At 37.3% G+C, this 16,992-nt stretch overlaps 1 protein-coding gene across 2 annotated transcripts in view; it reads right to left on the bottom strand.

Moving 5' to 3' along the window:
* The window catches only part of Rbm12b (RNA binding motif protein 12B), a 355,955-nt gene that overhangs the window by 106,613 nt on the left and 232,350 nt on the right, over positions 1–16,992 (bottom strand). For both annotated transcript variants that reach the window (XR_013423914.1, XR_013423915.1), the window contains exon 2: positions 14,881–15,082. The gene's annotated coding sequence lies outside the window, so the exon portion shown is untranslated. The remainder of the gene's footprint in view (positions 1–14,880; positions 15,083–16,992) is intronic.

The raw sequence follows: 16,992 nt of genomic DNA, 5'->3' as shown, positions 1-16,992 counted from the left end.
TCTTCTGGTGAGGTGTATAAGATTGGAGCATACAGGATTAGGATTCAAACCACATCCATAGCCCAGATGGTGATCTCTTAAGATTTATATCACCCAATGACACATAGCCATCTTAGTGACATGTGCTCTGTGATGTCCACACCATGATGCGATAACCTAATGATGCATTTGTCAGAACACATCCCCATCATTAACACCTGATGGTATACATATATATCTACATATACGTGTGTGTCTGTGTGTGGGGGTGTGTGTGTGTCTGTACATGTGCATGGGCATACCTCAGTATGGAGAATGTTTAGTGGATGTTAGATCCTTGAAAAAGACCTCCAATCTATTACAAAGGCCACCAGTAAGTTCCTAAATGCAATTTTGGAAAAGATACAATTATATATCTTTCAATGTATATTTAACTTGACTTCTTCACAATATTTCACACAGTTGTTACTACTTCCTCCTTAACTCTTGCTTTATTTTAATCCACCTCCCTTTTCAGGTCTCACCTGTCCTGCCCTCCCCCAATGCCAAAATGGTAGACAGGAGGTAAGTGGAGATATTGTGGTGAACATACAGATAGAATAGCTCCTGTTTTTCCCTCAGCCTCAAACAAAAGAAGCCTTAGAAATCTGGCATTTGGAAATTATAACTGTGGTCTCCATGTTTGTTGTCATCTCTAAGTGTGATACTATCACCCCACATGAGCAAGAATGGAACATGGTGAGAGAATAGTCCTTGAACCATGTTCTGTGTAGCACCTGGATTTGCTTTTAAGGACGTAGGAACCATGAGAGTTAAAGGTTCCTGGTATTAATTTCCTTTGGATTCTATAACAAAATACCATAAACTGTTGCTAAAACAAAAACAAACAAAACTTACTCCCTCATCTTTCTGGAGACTAGAAATCCAGAATCTATGTGTTGGCCAGCCCAGTCTTTTACTCAGGAAGCTCTGTGGGAGACTCTCCCCATGCCTCTTCCCGGTCTCATGACTATCAGCGCTTCTTGGCTTTCTTGACTGCATTATTCCAGTTTCTTCTGTAGCTTTGCATACCCTTAACCTCTGTATCTTTTTGTCTGTCTGTCTGTCTCTTTCTCTTACAAGACCCCTGTTACTGGATTTGAGACCAAACCAAATGATCCTGGAGGAGCTCCTCAATGCAAGATCCTGAAATTTATGGCTGCCAAGACCTTTTTCTCCCCAAATAAGAGAATAGCCACAGATTCCAGGAATGAGGACGTGAACATGTCTTTTAAGGGAACCACCAATTGAAGCACTACAGTGACGACTCACCTAGAGATGACATTCTTGATGGCCACCAGAATCCAGCCTCCAAGAGTCAGCCCTTCTCCCTTATCAATGATGCCTATAGTATTAGTCCAAGTCTGCACCAGTACTAAACTGGTTAAGTGTGTTTCAAAAAAAAAGATGGCAGTCTGCTTCTACTTGAGAATGTAGACAAAGGCCAGGAAACATCTGATGCAGTGGTTCAGTTCACTTTAGAACTCTAGAATTTAGATTTTTTATTTACATACCATTTGTCAGCTATTTTAATATGCCCCAGATATTGTTGAGGTGAAATCTTTTGGAATAAAATATAGTCAAAATGATAACATTTTGCCTCAGAAATGACATAGAACCTTTGCCTTTATATGCATTACATTTCAAAAGAAGGTAGATATTATGCTGTCTTATACCAAATGCCCCCAAGATTTTTTTTGTGGTGGTGGGGAGGGCGGAGTATAAGACATTCTTTTCTCTGGCTCTAATCCAATTTCTTTGAGTGATGTGTAAACCTTAAAATTGTTTGTAGCTCCGTGTCTGTATCCATTACTTTGGAAATAACCCCTAAATTTCACATTCTATATGACATTTTCCTGTCTTCTCCAGGAATTGCAGAAGATCCTTTGTAGACACACTAATTGCCTATGACACCTACAGTCCTTTTGAACACTGGCGTTTTCTTGGTAAATCAGTAAATACTCTGTTATTTGGAGAGGACACTGTTGCAAAACACTTTGCCTGAATCTTGCTTTCTACTTAAACATCATAATCACACGGGGCTGAGTTATACCTTCACTGCTGCCCTGTGAACATCATGCTCTATATGGATTTGGTGTTACAATAGCTTCAGAAACAATTCAGCCCGTCAAAGTAACAGTAATGATTTCTTTCCTGGGCATATTAATCTCATGGAAACCAAGCATTACATTTTAGACAATGAAGCTTGCAAAGAGACCTGTCAAATCTATATTTTTTAAATGCTTTATGCTATATTCTCCCAAAACACACCCCACTCCATTGACCTTTAAGCACATTAACCTCTGCAGGGAGATTTCTTAAATCCATATTATGTGCATAAAGTCTCTAATTCAGCATTTAGTGAGGAAAATAGATTGTAGTTGGTGCTAAAATGTCAGTGAATCATCCACATCTGACAGTAGACTTGCTGAATGACAAAGGATAGCATTAAGCTTGTCTTAAAAGAAAATGCAGCATGGCCAAAAATACTAGTAGATCCAAGGCAAATGTTCAAATAATAGGCACACTTTATCATACCAGTATTCAAGTTACAAAGATTCCTAAATATAAAGAGGAGGTTGCAATCTGTCATCAGCACCAAGAACTATGAAGCTATTTAACATAGTTTTCCCCTTGTCTAGCCACAGTCTTCTAGCTTCCATGAGCTAAACTCCTTTACTCCCCAACCTCTTCTGCTACTCAAGCCATTCACCCCTCACCACTTGGGGAAACTTAGGTCATCTTTCCTGAGTTTTCACACAGTTATCTCCTTCCACCCTTCCTTCTTCTCAACCCTTCTTCAACTCTGAGCCTCACTGTAGAACGGGTTCCTTTTTCTCCTCTTTACATTGCTCCATTTTTTGAGTCAAAAAAGATGATTATAATCATAACTGAGACACATAAGCATAACATTTCTGACCCCCATAAATCAATGGAAAAGAATGCCATACATTTACCAGTGAAACAGAGCAGAATAAGGAGCCAGCATCTCAACCATTGTTGATCTTCAAAATTCCACAAGGATTTTCCCTCTGTTTGAGAGTCAGGTGTTACTCTGGCTTGACTGATTTGCTTCCAGTACCAACATTCAATTAAAAATTAAAAACTACTAATCTATTTTTACATTTTTCTGTTTTATTTACCAGCACCATACAAGTATTGTTTTCTATTTTTAAAAAAGTTCAAATAGGTAGTAACTAGTTTCACTGCTAACAAGGCTTTATGAGCTTTCCAATTAGTTTAGACAGAGAATAATCAAAATCAGAGCTGAAATTAATGGAATTGAAACAAAAGAAACAAATGAAAAAAAATTGACAAAACAAAAAGTTGGTTCTTCGAAAAAAAATAAATAAAATTGACAAACTCGTAGCCATGCTAACAAAGAGAAGGGGAAAGAAAACTCAAATTACTAACATATGTGATGAAAAAGGAAATATCACAACAGACACAACAGAAATACAGAAGATAAATAGAAATTATTTTGAAAACTTGTACTCTAATAAAACAGAAAATTTTGAAGGCATCAACAAATTTCTAGAATCATATTACTTGCCCAAATTGAACCAGGGATGATATACACAATTTAAACAGATCAATTTCAAGCAATGAAATAGAAGATTCCATCAAAAGCCTACTAACCAAGAGAAGCCCAGGACTAGATGGATACACAGCTGAGTTCTACAAGACCTATAAAGAAGAACTAATACCCACACTCTTCAATTATCTCATGAAATAGAAAAAGAGGGAGCACTTCCAAACTCACTCTATGAGGCCAATATAACCCTGATTCCAAAACCAGGCAAAGATGCACCAAAGAAAGAAAACTTCAGACCAATATCTCTAATGAATATAGATGCAAAAATTCTCAATAAAATTCTGGCAAATCAAATACAAAAACATTTCAAAAAGATAGTGCACTACGGTCAAGTGGGGTTCATCCCAGGGATGCAAGCCTGGTTCAACATAAGGAAATCAATAAATGCAATTCATCACATCAACGGACTTAAAGAGAAGACTCATCTCAATAGTTTAATCTCATTTGTAATCTTTCTCTTGTCAATGTACTTGATCAATATGTAAATGCATGCCTAAATTGTGACCCATGGTAAGTTGACAACTATACTACTTGAAGATTTCTGCCTGAAACAAACCTCATATATTCACTGCTGCATCTAAGAAGAGCAGGATCTGTTCATTTTTGTAACTGGTTTTTCTGCTGAAAATACTTAAAGAATTACAAAGACTCTCCCAATTTTTTCTATTTCTCATTCCTATGCAAGCAAAACAGATGTCCTAAATATACTTAAAAGATACTTAATATCTGACACTTAATCAGAAATCTTGGAATTTGGAAATGGTAGGAGAAACAGGGTTAAATTTGTGAACCTAAAGTTTTTCACTTTATAGGACTTGTCTTTATTCAATATTTTTCTTATTCATTTATTTTCTTACTGAGCAGTAAGCTCCAGAGATCTTGTCTGTCTTGTTTTACCCAGTGTTGCCAGTATCTAGAATTGGCATAAAGTTATTATGGATAAAAACAATTGCTGAATGATTAAAAGACTTAATTAATCAAGTAATTGTTTATTTAATCAATTTAATTATTTAGGTTCTGGTTGGTTTTGCCATTGAACATTCATCACATAAGAAGAAAAAAGGTAAAGATGTATGTATAGTAGGTCCAGAATCTTAGAAATTAAAGTTTGAAGGGATCCTGTTCAAAATATTAATTTTATAACTAATAGGTTAAGTAATATGATGCCAAGCTGAGCAATCTCCTAAGCCTCAAACCACTTGGGTCTCCTAGAATCAATTCTCCTTAAAGGAGGCAGAGTTTACCCTGCCCGCAGAAGGTACACTTGGGATAATCTTGTTGCCTCAACAGAATATATGTAGAACTCAAAATGAGAACAAAATGAGATGAAGCACATGGCAAAAGTAGAATATTATCCTATGTTATTTTTAGTTAGACAACAAACTTTAACATCTTGGGGACAAGAGCTTGTGGGAAAAGCAAAACAAAGAGCACAATTACCAATGTGCTTACTAACCCTGGCCAAGTTTGATTTTTAGGCCCAAATTGAACTTGAGAGAGAGACCTTGAGCCTCAGATGTGTTGTGTACCTAGCCTATTCCACCCTATGAGGTTTCAGGGAAGATATTATCCTAAGTTTACAAACAAGGGACCTAAAGGTGAGAGTAGTTAGGTAAACTGCTCAAGGCTATACAAGTAGTTGGTGATGAGAGACAGAAATTAGTTTTCCTAGCCAAGACAGTTTAATGTACTATTTTCACCATCTAAATGCCTAAACTTTCTAGGTCTTGAACTTATTTCCTGAATATGTGGGTAGAATATTCCTTCTACCTGTCCATCCTTCCTTCTTCCAGATGAAGAAATGGGCTGTTGACTATGATGTCTACTCTTCAGCTTTTGTCTGAAAAAAAATGGCTCTTTTTAATGACAATAATTTGCCTTTTCTTTTCTTTTTATGGGTCTTCAAGTGATTAAATGACCAATATCATAAACTCCAGAAGATCAACCTCTAGGTTCTGTGGTTTCATGGCATCCACAGCAGGGTTTGTACTGTGCCTTCCCCTGCCTCCCCTCCCTCTGCTACCTGCAAACACACAAATGCCCAGTAGGATGCCATCACTCTCTTGTCCCACCTGAACTGTCCACCACTGCATGCACTAGTGGATTAGACCAAGTAAAACAACAAGAGCCAGTGGAAGGATGGAAGTCAGTAAGGTGCCTGTAGCCTGGTGAGACAACACTGCCAGAGAACAAATATCCAAAGAGGAGGAGCAGTGGGAGATGCTAAAACAGAAAACAAGTTGCTAGAACTAAGGAAGGATAAATGGTAGTTTTTCCCCTTGTTGCTTCTGATAATCTTGGCAATAAAACATTACAAACATTACGTGGGATATTTCAATTCCTGAACAGAGAAAATTGGCAAGCACAAAAACTGTGTCTTTAGTGCCCAGCTAGGAAGCCAAGACTCAGACCGCACATCTGGTACAGCTGTGGCGAGGGTTGGCTGTGGCAGGATGGCAGGACCAGTAAGCCCTGGGGACAGAGTACAAACAGAATCTCTGAACTGTTTGGCCAGCTTGTGTTCCCCACCTCCAGGTCACCTGCCCCATCATTTGGCCCCCTGAGGGGCCGGGGTATTGGTTCATAGGAACCCATCCCATATGACTAAGCTTCTATTCACCCTCTTGCTCACTTTCTCCATAAATAGTCACCCCTTAGATCTATGGCTATGCAAATCATGGCACCACAATCCACTCTCACAAGGACAAACTGGGTCTTTGAAAACCAGCTTGTAAGCAGTAATTTGAAGGTCCAAGGTCCCAAGATCATGGTCTAGAAGAGGAGTTCGATACTGGGGGGTCACATCCCTGGGCCAATCCCACTGGCTCATGTTCTCAGGAAGAGCAGCCAGAAAATGACCATGAATGGTATGGAATCGAGGCAGGACCTGGCTGTTTGGATTTAGGAGTGACACTATGGACAATACAAAACCTGTAGGAAGTCTTACAGGTTCAGAAATCTTCCTCAAAAAAACCTGTAGTTTTGACTGCAGGATCTCTGGTCCTGCCTGGCTTCCTATTGATAGGATGAGAAGAAAGTGACGAGATTGTACAGGATACAGTTAACCTGGGAACAAGCATGCTCCTATGGACTTAGACATGAAATAGGACATAAACCTATTCGCCAAATTAAAACAGGTGTTTAAACCAGATGCCATGGCACATGCCTGTAATCCCAATGGCTTGGGAGGCGGAGGCAGGAAGATCACATGTTCAAAGCCAGCCTCAGCCAAAGCAAGGCCCTAAGCAACTCAGTGAGAACCTGTCTCTAAATAAAATACATAACAGTGCTGGAGATGTGGCTCATTGGTCAACTACCCCTGATTTCAATCCCTGGTACCCCAAAATAAAATAAGATAAAATAAAACAGGTGTTCTAGAGAAGCACAGCATCCAGTAAATAATCTCTGCAGCTCTATTATTTCATGCTTCTTTTTTCAATTGATTAGAAGAGAAAACTTCAATTTTTGCATAGAGAACAATTATGAAGACAATAGATGCTTCTCTGGGCTCTTTTCTAGAGGTGAAAGCACAAAGGCCTGGCTTTATAAAGACTGTTTAATTTGTTTGTTAGTGGGGGGAGTGGAGGTTAATTAATCTAGTTTTGGGACTGCCAGATAACATCTATGTTCTGTAGCTTACACATTATGCTGTCCAATTAATTCCTCCCAAGGACTTTTTATACTAGATGATTCAGCTCAAAACTTCAGGCTTGAAACTTTTCAAGGTCTTTGGGGTGACCATTAGAAAAGAACACACTTTGGAAATGATCACCTTTTTTTTAATTCTTTCATCCTGGTGGGTAGCTGTGATCTCCCTTAAGGTTAACGAGGTTGTGATCCTTGGGGGCGTGTGGCCAGGACACCCATTGCAATTGCTCTCACGTGTTCCTCTTGTTTAATTCCTGGAAGCCGTCTGCAGCCTGTGATCCAAGATGCCTGCCTGCCGTTCAGCGCACCAGGGTTTCCTGCTATAGTTGGCTGGGCCCAGGAACAGCCAGACGCCCTTGGAATCTTTAAATGCTTTTCCAACAGAAGGTTTGGCCATTTCTTCTCCCGGTGCTCATTTTAAAATTAAGCACATGAACACACATTTTTTTGAATACTGAAGAAGTCTTTTAATTGATTCCCTGAATATTTTAAGGTCTATTAATTCCATTGATGTTGCAAACACTGCAATTCATTCCAGCTGCTGTTCTAATCACATTCATTAACAGGCTTATTTTTACCTGCCAGCTAATATTTTACATTGCATCAATAAATCTTCAGCTTTCTAGCCAAATTGTGTACAAAATAAAATGAATTACCTAACCTCCTGATTGTTCTACAGGAATTGGGTTAGCTAACATCCCTCCTTCTGCGAAGGATTAATCAGCATGAATATAAAGGTGATAAACTAAAGAAAATGGATGCTACTTACTTGTGGCATTACAAGTGTAACATTGGATTACTTTAAATATAAGTTTTTATTGCAGAGTCTACCCATTTAATTCTTTTATCTTATATAAATGAAAAAGCAGCATAATAGTTACTCTGATATAGACAAAAGATTTTGTATTAGATTAAAATAATTCATATGCGTTTTCTTTTATCTTTTTTTTTTCAGTAATTTGTATCGGTCCATCCATGATGTCCTTTAACAGTTTGTGGTCTTGCCATAGATATTTCTAAAGCAATGGCTCAGAATTAGGCATGTCACCTATCTGAAGTAAAACAGAACAATTAATGATTCACAGGGTAAACAAACAAGGTGTCTTGAAATCATTTTCTGGCACCGTGTGTTAATGAAAAAAAAGAGGAATTAAACTAGCCAATCCACACAGTTCGGAGCTAGATCCCTCCAGATGAATTGGTAAATTTTCTGTCATTAGATAATAAGGAGAGAAATACAGAATTGTGGTTATGAAACCATATTGGAACTGACAGATAGCTTTGTTACTTACAAGCTGTGGATTTGGGTAAATTAATTCACCTGTGTAAAACTTACCATATTAAGTATTGACTAACAGATAAAATCTTGCATGTAAGATGCTTAGTACAGTGCTTGGCCTTTCTTAAACCCTCTAAAAATGTAAGCAAAAAGGAAAAAAAGTTGCATTTTACATTCAACTACCATAGCTTCTCTTAAATTGGGTTTTATGATATAATAATATGCCAAATACTTTTACAAGGTCCTGGCGACATTACAGTGCTCACACCTTGCCACTGCATTGTAAAACCTTTCAGTCCTTCTGACATCATCGACTACTAGTCTCCCAAACTCACCTAACTCAAACCACATGGGCCTCCTGCCTGGCCTGGGAACATGTCAGTCATTACACAAAACTGACATTGAGGGAGGACAAGGAAACAAGGTATTAAGAAATAATCAAACAAAGAAGTGGATAAGAAAGAAAAAAATAGAGGAACATAAAGCAGATTAGGTAAACTGAAAACAAATATAAAATGGGAGATTTCAGCCCATAACAATACCCAGGAAATATATGATGTGCTCCTATTAAAAGACAAGGATGATAGATTCAACTTTCAAAACCTACCATTTGGTGATTATAAATAACACATCTCAAAATAAGGAAACAAAAAGTTGAAAATAAAAGGATGGAAAAAAGATACAGCAAACCAACATTAATGTTCCCACATGCTGCTTAAACTATACCAATATCAGGCAAGGTGGACACAAAGCATAATCAGAGACAAAGCACATTATTAACCAGATAGCCAGACAAAGAGCCAAAACAGAGACAAGACATTTCATTAGAAGGGTCAGTCTACTGTAATTCACTTTTAATGTGCACTTACTCAATACCATGTCCCTAAAATACAAGAGCAAACATTGACAGAATTGCAAGGAGAAATAGTAAAACCAATAATAGTGAAAGACATAAACAAACTCTCCTCATATATGATAGAAGTACAGAAAAGATCAGTAAACAGTTGGAAGAGCTGAACAACATGATTAATAGACTTAAGCTAATTGACTTGTGGCAAACAGTACCCAACAAGTACAGAAGGCAGACACTGAGTATCGACAAAAACCAACCATATACTGAGCCATCAAGGAAAGCTCAACAGATTTCAAAGGATTTAAGTCATCAAAATACACTCTCTGACCATGGTCATATTATAAGCGTAAAGTCACTAACAAAAGAGATAACTAGAAAGTCTTCCTATCTGTACAAATTAATATATACACTTCTTATTTTCATTGACTGACCAGAGTCAAAATACTGTAGGATGTGGCTAGTCCTTTTCTGAGAGGGAAACGTACAGTATCCATTATAAAAGAAGAAACATAGAAAATCAATTAGCTAAGTGCCAACCTCACAAAGTTGGAAATACAGCAGCAAAATAGACCTAAGTGAAGTAAAAAGAAGGAAATAGAAAGATACGAATAGAAATTAATAAAATAGAAGCCATGGAGAGTCTGACAAGCCCAAAATGTGCTTCATTGCAAAAATCATAAATTTGATAATCCTCCCATGAGATGGGTCAAAAGACAAAGCATAATTAACTAATATTAGATATGAAATTGGGAATATCACAACACACTAAGAAGATTATAAGAAGATGTTGTGAAAAAAGATATTAAGATATTGTTAAAGATGTAACAAAAAGCACAAATCCTTAAAAAAAAATACTAAGTAGAAATAGAAAAACTAGAATAGTCCTATAATGAAATTTGTAAATAAGAAACTTTCTACCAAGAAAACTTCAAATCTAGTTACTGGTGAAATAGTAGATACAATTCTACCCAAACTCTTCAGAGAATGTGTGTGTATGTGTGTGTGTGTATATACATTTTTTATGAGTCAATGTAATCTTGAGGCCAAAACCTGACGAAATCATTCTAAGAAAGAAAAATTATGAATCAATCTCACTAATAAACAGGATTCCAATAAACACATAAATTGCAAAACTCAGGGTTACAATTGTCAGTTCTCCCTCAGACTTTCTAAAGATTCACAGAAACCATAATAAAAGCCCCCAACACTTATTGATGAAGAAATTGACAAAGCCTACTTTAAACTTATATGGAAATGCAAGGTGGCAAAGAACAAGCAAGCTTCTTGAAGAACAAAGTGAGAGAATTTGTTCCACTATATAGAAAAACATCTTATAAAGCTGCTCTAATAAATTGTAATACCATTGCAAGATTGGACAGCTAGACCAATGGAATAAAATAGAAAATCCAAAGGCAGAACCAAAAATATATTCACACTTGATTTAGGACAGTATAAGATTGCAATTCAAAAGTAAAAGGATTTTTTTTATCTTTCAATAAATGGTGCTAAATCAGTTGATGTCCCTAGAAAACAGAAGAAACTGGACTCCTACCTCACACCACACACAATGTTAAACTCCATGTACATAAAGGCAAATGACGACATTTTAGAATATAGGATAATCTCCATTACACTGAGATAAGGAAACATTACTTAAGCAACACACATGCCACGAGAAAAATATAAAAACCATAAAAATAAAGTATGTAAATCGTACTACCTTAGATCTCAACTTTTTCCTAAAGTTAAGATTGAGAGAGGAGCTAAGAGGTATGGGACCTGCCTGCAATGCCAGCACTCAGGAGGCTAAGGAGGGAAGATCTCCAGAGCCCATGAGTTTGAGACCAGTCTGGGGGTATGCAGGAAGATGCTGCCTCACTAAAAAATAATAATAATTAATAATGTGAAAGTGCAAATGATAGATTGGAATTAAAATTGTTGTGATATCTATAAAACCAACAAAGGGATTCTGTTCAGGATACATAAGACAGTTACAGTTCTTACAGTTCTTACAAAAATGGGCAAAAAACCTCAACAGGCACCTCACAAGGAGGTATCTAAATAAAGAAATATATTCAACTTTCTTCAGTAACCAGGAAAATCTGAATTAAAACTGCAATGATATGCTAATAGACAATTACCATGATACCTAAATGAGACAAAAAAAGAGATATTACCAATTATTTATGTGAATGCAAAGCAACAGGAATTCTTATGCATGGTAAAAATATAAATTACATATTAAAATTGAACATGCATAGAACTATGATCCAATAATTTCATTCCTAGGGTATATATACCAAATAGGAGTGTATGCATAACAACATTATTCAAAATATTTGTGAATAACTCAAATGCTCAGCAGCACTGGATAAATGAATTGCAGTACTTTTATTCAATGGAATAATATACACCACTGAAAATGGTCCAACTGCAGTTTCATGGAACAGTATTTTCAACCCTCACAAACACAACTGGGAAGAAGAAACCAAACATATATATAAAGAATACAAAAATACTTAATGCCAAAAAAACCCTATCAATAAATGGGCTAAGGAACTGAAAAAAAAGAAACACAATCAATCAACAAATATATGAAACACAAAAAAAGAAACACAATCAATCAACAAATATATGAAAAATATAGTTCAACATCACTAGCAATTAGAAAAATTCGAATTAAAACTACACTGAGATTTCTTCTCACTCGAATAAGAATGGCAATTATCAAGAATACAAGCACCAATAAATGTTGATGAGGATGTGGGGGAAAAGGTTCACTCCTGCATTGCTGGTGGAACTGAAAATTGATGCAATCACTCTGGAAAGCAGTATGGGGATTCCTCAGAAAACTTGGAATGGAACTACCATTTTACCCAGTTATTCCACTCCTTGAGTTATACCCAAAGGACTTAAAATCATCATACTACAGCCACATCAGTGTTTATAGCAGCTCACTTCATAATTGCTAAACTATGGAACCAATCTAGGTAAATGGACAAATAAAATGTGATATATATATATATATATATATATATATATATATATATATATATATATATATATACACACACACACACACAATGGAATATTACTCAGCCTTAAGGAAGAATGAAATCATGGCATTTGGGGATGGAGCTGGAGAATATCATGGTATGTGAAATAGGCCAATCCCATGAAACCAAAGACTGAATGTTCTCTCTGATACATGGGTGGTAATTCATAGTATGGGGTGGGGGCTAGGGAAGAATAGAAGTACTTTGGATTAGACAGAGGAGTGAGGGGAAGTGTGGAGGTGTGGGATATGAAGGATAGTGGAATGAATCAGATATTATCCTATGTACATATGTGATTATACTACCAGTGTGGTTCTCCAACACTTAAAACCAGAAGAATGAGAAGTTATAGTCCATTTATGTATGATGTGTCAAAGTGCATTCTACTGTCTTGTATAACTCATTAGAGTAAATTTTTAAAAAAGAAGTCAAGCACAAAAGTCATGCACCATGCAAATCAATTATAAAAGTTCAAAATTTAAAAAAAATAAAATGATGATATCAAAGTTAAGGAGTAAAGGAGAGAAGCAGGTGAAATTTGGAAAAGCTCAGGAAAGGGTCCTGTGAGATGTTGTTGGCAACAGAGTCTCCACTGAACCATGGTGACACAGGTGTCCCTTTGTGATGGTTCATTAAAACACAGTATGCTTTGTGTCTCTTTCTTACATGTGTTTACTTGATATAAAAAGAAGCTAAATTTTTTAAATAATATCCTTAAACCAGAAACTTTATTTCTAGGGATTTCATTCTTTATATATAATTAATGTGTAAATATATTAAAAATTAGCTTCAAGTTTATTAAAAAATAGGTTCAAGCTTATTAAAAATTAGATTCAAGTTTATTATTAAAAATCAGGTTTGAGCATTATTTGAGATAGCAACATGAATTATTGAACACTCAAAAATTCTATAGAAACTTAAAACAAGGAATCTTTATGCACCCCAATATTAGAGAATCAGATGAGTTGTAGAATAGTGTGCAGAGAATGTGATCATTTCATTTGTGTTTAAAAATAAGTGGAAAAACTACTCTAAGATTTCGTCTCACCCCAGTCACAATGGCAGTTATTAAGAATATAAGCAACAATAAGTGTTGTGAAAGATGTAGAGAAAATGGTACACTCTTATATTGCTGGTGGGATTGCAAATTGGTACAACCAATCTGGAAAGCAGTATGGAGATTCCTCAGAAAACCTGGAATGGAACCACCATTTGACCCAGCTACCCCACTCCTCAGTCTATACATACCAAAGGACTTAAAAACAGCATACTACAGGAACACAGCCACATCAATTTTCATAGCAGCACAATTCACAATAGCTAAATTGTGGAACCAACCTAGATGCCCTTCAGTAGATGAATGGATAAAGAAATTGTGGTACATATACACACAATGGACTATTACTCAGCATTAAAAGGGAATAAAATCATGGCATTTGCAGGCAAATGGATGGAGTTGGAGAATATCATGCTAAGCGAAGTAAGTCAATCCCAAAAAACCAAAGGCCGAATATTTTCTCTGATAAGTGGATGCTGATCCATAAGAGGGGTGGCAGGGAACATGGGAGGAATGGAGGAACTTTGGATAGGGCAAAGGGGAGGGAGGAGAAGGAAGGGGACTTGGGGGAAGGAAAGATGGTGGAATGAGATGGACATCATTACCCTAGGTACATGTTTGAAGACTCTACTTTGTGGACAACCAGAGAAATTACAAATTGTGCTCCATATGTGGACTATGAATTGAAATGCATTCTGCTGACATGTATAACAAATTAGAACAAATAAATAGATTTTTAAAGAAATTAAAAATAAAGATAAGCAGAAAGATGTGTGTTTTATTTATGCCTATTCTGTTTCTGAAAGGCCAGGTGAAAAATAAACCCTAGTAGCACAGACTGTCTCTGAAGAGGGAAACGGGAACATGGATGGGAAGGCAGCTTGTTTTTCCTGGACTTGCTGGACTCAGGGGAGCCCAATCATATACGTTACCTTTTCAACTTAATAAATACAAAAGCAATACATTAAAAAAAAAGTTGAAATGGTTTTGTGAGGCCAGTTCCCAATTTGTTTATTGTGATCAAGCATTTGAATCAGAATGGGCTTTCTCTGGGCAGCTGACATGAGGAACTTTGGATAGGGCAGGGGCTGGGAAACAAGTGCCCATGAGAGTTAACAAGGTCAGCCAGAAGCCAAAAGGCGAGCAGGGACAGGCCCCCAAACTGAGAGCCAGAGTGCATAAGATTGCCTGAACAGAGCGGGCAGCAGGGATGAGGAAGCCGGAGGAGACTAAAGTTCAAAAACTGCCTAGGACCTGCAGAAGGGAGACTGCTCAGGAGGGAGAAGGCTAATGATATTCAGGGCCTGCTCTCCTGAGCCTGATATTGAAGGCAGAGTTTAAAGGGCCACAGAGAAGAAATCACTATATTCTTACCAGTTTATGTGTATTGATCCAATGATCATCACCAGAATGAAGTCTTTGTCTCCTCCATGACACCTATTTATAGTGTGTGCACACTTGTCTTCAAAAAGTATTGCTGATTCCCAGCTTCCTGAAGCACAGAAACATCGCCAGGTGTCCCGGAGCCTTGAGAGGTTTGTGCACAGCCAGCCCCACAGAGGGCCTGAGCCCCTGGCTGGTGAGGAAATGAGAACATAAAAAAAAGAAATCAGCCTTTGATTATCTTTGCTTTGTGTCCCTGATCGGATCGCTCCACGGAGGATTCAATCCCCTAATTCACATGATTTCCTTTAAACAGATTGATCCTGTTAACGACGATCATATGAAGAGTTTACCTTTAGAATTGGTGGAAGGGGTGCAGCTTTGGAAGGAAATGCTTGGGGATTCGATGCCACAGCGTTCTGCTGCATCCGTGTCCAGGACCCTAAAGACTCCCACTGGGGCAGAAAATCACGTCAGGGAAGCAAACTGAACAAGAGGACAGTGCCAAGGCCACCAATTTAAAGGAGATCCATTTTCCAAATTATCTTCTAGCCAACAGAGTCCTTTTGCCATTTAACACATCGAAAGCTTCTATACAGTTTGATGCCAAGTTTATTCTCGGTGCAGTTTTTTTTGTAAATCACATCCAAAATACGATTTGGACCAAAAAAATGCACCTTCTTATGAGCCCTCTGCGTACTCGAAAGACCCAGTGCACAAATCATTTGCACCTGTACCATTTCCATCCAGTTCTAAGCTAATTTTAAAAAGGCTCTGAAAGCCTGCCAACAGCACATGTGCACAGAAGATAAAATGTAATAGCAATTAATCCAATCATCTCTGATTTAACGTTAATTTAACCCAGTGGATTATGCCTTGTTTTGTGCGCAACTGTGTTGATCCTGCTACATTTCAGAGAGCCCCCAAATCAATCAAGTCACAATCCCTAATTGCAGTCAAAATGGGGAATTCCACTCAGCAGGGCCCTTCTCTAGAGTATCTGTTCCTCCCAAGGAAGAAAGGGAAGTCAAAGAAAGAGGCGTCTCTAATAGCAGGCTGCTAACATGCAGCTGATGGTGTCAGGGCTGGCTCTGAGGAGTGGCCTACTGTTTGCTGGCATATTCTATTGCATCAGGGCTTCTTGCCAGAATGAACAGGAAAGGGCTATCACAGAAAAGCCAATGGAAGCATCACTGCTGTTTAAAGCAGAAACAAACAACAACAACAAATTCCGGGGGCACACTGTTTTCCTTGCCTTTATTTGCAATATGGATCCGATGACTGTGGCAGTTAGAGACCCGAATTAGGACGGCAAACTAACACTATGATACCCTCCTGGGTCTGATTCAACTGGGTTAGAGTGTCAGTCTGTTTTCTTGGAACCAAAAGCTGGTTGTGAGAACATTTGCGTTATCAGATGCGAAGAATAGAGAATGTTTCCGGTTACTAATTCCTCCTAGTTTGGATTTTATTGAGAACTGAAATTATAAAAGGTGTTACCCGGGGCTCAGGACAACCCCAGAAGTTCAATTGTAGTTCAGCCTTAGTTAAGGATTAGTTAATAGATACTTCACATAAAGTGCTACCATGTTCTTTTTCATAATTTTTCTCTCCCCTCCTCCCTTCCTTTGCAGCTGAGAATAATTAACTGTTCTTTTGTGAGTGTCATTTGTTCTCAAGGAATTAAATGCCACCTTATTTCCCAGAACAAGAATTCAACTGTCATAATTATAGCTTCATTTCAGAAGCAAAAAAAAAAAATCATAATTTATTACAGATTGTTCAGCATGTGAGATAGGTTTAAATGTCATTGGAAGTAAATTGTGGCATGTCATGAACGGGTTTTAGCCACCACTGTAATTGATTTATAATTTCACATTTAAAATGAACAACATTCACCCATTGTTCTTGTATTATATAATTCTGACATCAATCCCTGGAGAATGAGGCATTCAACTTGGTCAATTCAAAATAATAATAATAACAATAATAATAACAATAACAATGATACGCCAATTTTCAAGATAAGCACTGAAATTACCATAAGCACTAAGAAAATATGTGTTAAAATGGAAGTGCGAGCACTATAATAGAAGGCAAAAA

Source organism: Ictidomys tridecemlineatus, chromosome 7 (genome assembly GCF_052094955.1).
Source record: "Ictidomys tridecemlineatus isolate mIctTri1 chromosome 7, mIctTri1.hap1, whole genome shotgun sequence".
NCBI lineage: Eukaryota > Metazoa > Chordata > Mammalia > Rodentia > Sciuridae > Ictidomys > Ictidomys tridecemlineatus.
The sequence above is the reverse complement of the archived record's forward strand: the minus strand, read 5'-3'. Positions and strand labels throughout refer to the sequence as shown.